The following is a 4,006-nucleotide window of genomic DNA, read 5'->3' as shown; positions in this document are numbered from 1 at the left end:
CTTACAGTACGCGGATGATACTATATATCATCTTTATGGAGCATGACTTGGCAAAAGCGAGAAATATGAAGCTGGTGCTTTGCTTATTTGAACAATTGTCTGGGTTAAAGATTAACTTTCATAAAAGTGAATTGTTCTGCTTTAGTCGAGCCAAGGAGGAACAGGAGGCATATAAGGAATTGTTCGGATGTGAATTAGGAGCTTTACCTTTCACTTATCTAGGTATACCTATTCACCATCGTAAGCTTACAAACCGAGAGTGGAAGTGCGTTGAGGATCGGTTTGAAAAGAAACTGAGTTGCTGGAAGGGCAAACTTATGTCGTATGGAGGCCGGTTAATTCTTATTAATTCGGTACTCACAAGTATGCCGATGTTCCTATTGTCTTTTTTTGAGGTTCCTGTTGGGGTTAGGAAATGACTGGACTTCTACCGATCAAGATTTTTCTGGCAGAGTGATGAACTTAAGCGAAAGTATAGACTCGCTAAGTGGGATATCATCTGTAGACCTAAGGACCAAGGGGGGTTGGGTATCGAAAATCTTGAGGTTAAGAACAGATGCATGCTTAGTAAATGGCTGTATAAGCTTTCAGGTACGGTTGATGCAACTTGGGCGCAGATTCTTCGTAACAAGTATCTGCAGTCCAAAACTTTGTCACAGGTGACAGTGAGACCAACTGACTCACCGTTTTGGAAGGGGCTTATGAGAGTTAAGGTAACCTTCTTTAGTAGAACAAAGTTTATTATCGGTGATGGACATGACACACGTTTCTGGGAGGACACCTGGCTGGGTGATACACCTCTAGCATTACAATACCCAACATTGTATCGAATCGTACAGCAACGTGATGCACTAGTTGCAACGATAATGCAGTCTATTCCACTTAACATCCAGTTTAGGCGGGTGCTTGTTGGTGAGAGATGGGAAGCTTGGCTCCATTTGGTGCGTAGACTGATGGAAGTCCAGCTAACGCAACAGCCCGATCAGTTATGTTGGAAGCTTACTAGGAATGCACAATTTACTGTCAAGTCGATGTACACCGATGTCATCAATTCCACGGTCATTCCTAGTACCAGACATGTTTGAAAAGTAAAAGTGCCTTTGAAAATTAAAGTGTTTATGTGGTTTATCCATAAACAGGTAATTTTAACAAAGGACAACTTGGTAAAACGCAATTGGACTGGATCTACTAGGTGTAGCTTCTGTGATCAGGACGAGACCATTCAACATCTCTTCCTTGATTGTCCTTTGGCGACAATTTTGTGGCGCATTGTGCAAATTGCTTTTAACATTACTCCTCCGAGTACGGTCGGGTCGTTATTTCGAACGTGGCTGGATGGGATAGAGTCCGAAACAGCTAGACATATTCGTGTAGGAGTATATGCATTGTTATGGGCAATTTGGAACTGCAGAAATGATTTGGTCTTTAACAGAATAGCTACTATTCATTTTTTGCAGGTTTTATTCCGTGCTACAGCGCTGATCCGTATGTGGTCCTTACTCACTCCGATGGAGGCCAGGGAGCGTTTGGTTACTGGATCTATCCGGTGGGAGATGGTAGCGTGGGATATTTTCAACCGGTTTGGTTGGCGGTCATGTAATAGGATAGACTTTTAGTGCTCCTATTTTATTCACCAGCCGGTTGTGGCCATTATGGTTTATCTTGGTTTAACTTTGATGCTCTTGGTGAGCTCGCCTTTGTGTTGTTCACGACTATACAACTTTGTTGAACCATTTTATTTATTGAGATGGCGTATGCATCTTTCTGATGCAGAGGCCGGGGAGATCCCCCTTTTCGAAAAAAAAGCAAGTTGAAGCAATCGGTGCTCTACCACTGATATTATTTAGAAAAATGGGCACAATATGTAAAATTATATTTAATTTATTAATTTATCTTTCGGAGTCATCACGTGTATCGGCACAAGAGAGAAGGAGCCACACAAAAATAGTTTCTGTAATATTCTAGTTCGGAATTTCCAACCAAAGTCCCGGGTTGCCTCTAACTTCCCTGAAAAAGGTTGTCTCTAGCTAACAGGTCTCAACAACATGGTCAAACATGGCAGCACCGAGCAGTAGCATCCTAATTCCATTGGGCACTCACCAATCAGCAATCTTGCATATTGAAAAACACCATCACTCAACAGTTGAGCACTCTGAATGTACTGCACCATGACTCATGAGTTACTAATTGAAAGATCAACAACAAGTAGACATTACCAGTTCTCAGTACTTTAGTAAAAGTTAGCAGGTTGCTCTTGAGGATCTGAACCCCAAAAATAAGACCCTAGCCCAAGAGCTAATCTAAAAGTGAGGAGAAGCGACGCCCACCTGCTTCTGGCGGCTGCCGCTGCCGTGTCCGCCGGAGAAGAAGCAGTAGGCCCGCCGGGAGCCGGCGAGTCGAGACTCCTCCCCGGAGTGAAGCACCGAGAGAACGCGCGGGAATGGCCGGCCGCGCCGCAGCTGAAGGGTGGCAGTGGTGGCGGCGGAGCCGCAAGCGACCTCGCCGTCCGGCAAACACGTGGGACTGGCAAGTGGCGGCCGAGAGACATGCACATCGTGTTCTCCAGCCGTGAAGCTTCTTACTATTCCAGTATTTTGTGCGGGGCGCACCCAAATCCATTTTTTTTGTTTTTCCAAATTAATGATGACATTAAAAGCTGTCGTTATTTCTGAGTGTCAAGAAAAAGTTGATGTTATATTCGGGGTCCGTTCATGTGTACTTTTCATAAATTTGACATGGACTTGACAAATTTCAGCCGACATTTCATAGATCGAGGAGCATCTATTCAGAAGCCAAGACCGCTACTCATGCCAAAAAAGTCGGAAACGCCCATGAGGTCTACATGCCCATGTATTAAGATGGAGTGCATTCAAACATTTACAAGACTCACGCTTGAAGCACCAATTCTGAAATAATGATAAATGCATTATAGGGTGCACAGAATGGACCAGAGGAAACATGTAAACACAGACAAGATCATGGAAGGGACAAACCATTGCAGGGTGATAGAAGAGTGGTGGTGGATGGTGGAGACATTTTTCGAGTCTCGGCAAGTTTCAGCATAGAGGGGGCATCCTAGCCGAGGCTCTTGAAGATGTAGGCTTCAGACAAAATCCGTCGTCATAATCAAATGTTGTGAACAATTATGAATTATATTTATAAATGTTTATGAAACAACAACAAAATATTAAAATATTTTTTGTAAAAAGATATATTGTATTTCGAAATGCCATTGAAATTATTAAAATACTAAACAAATTAACAATTATATCATACTTCTTTTTGAAGCTCTTTTACAATTTGTTTTTGAAATATTTAAACTTTTTTGTATTTTGTTGCAAAATGCGAAAACAATATTACATGGTATTTCTGTTATACCATACACTAAAAATATTTGATTAATCCATCTTGATTGTCCTTAAACACGCTGAAGCTAACGTGAAGATCTTTTTTTTGGACAAACTATAGGATTTATTCGCTAACCAACTTGCAGGTGATACTAATTTAGGTAAGGTTCTTTATGTTTTGCTTGGATCTTGCATGAAAAACCATAAATGGACTATCAACTTCTAAAATAGTTTGGGAACTATAAGATGGCATCAAAAGAGTCATGTGTGATTTTCTTTTGATGTGGAAATATTATGATGGTCATTCATTCAAAGATGCACACATGCATGATTTTCTTATTATAAACCAATCCGCGTTTGGAACTAATTAGATTGGGAAATTAATTGACATGTCATGTGTGTATTATGACACTCACAAAAAGAATAGCTTCCGTCCAACGGCTTTGGTACAGTTCATCCGTACATCGATGTTTTGTCAATTCCTGAATTATAACTCTTCGGTTTCATGCATAGTCTCAGGTTACTTCAAGTCCACTGAGAAATCTATTGCTCCTTGAATAAGGCTATTAACTTTTAGATTTGTTTTCGAGTATGTTCATAGTAACCCAATGGTGAGTATAAGTTAAAGCAAGTTCTATTATGTGAGTTTATCCCTGACC

The sequence above is a fragment of the Triticum aestivum genome, chromosome 4B, assembly GCF_018294505.1.
Source record: "Triticum aestivum cultivar Chinese Spring chromosome 4B, IWGSC CS RefSeq v2.1, whole genome shotgun sequence".
NCBI lineage: Eukaryota > Viridiplantae > Streptophyta > Magnoliopsida > Poales > Poaceae > Triticum > Triticum aestivum.
This window is presented reverse-complemented; position numbering follows the sequence as displayed.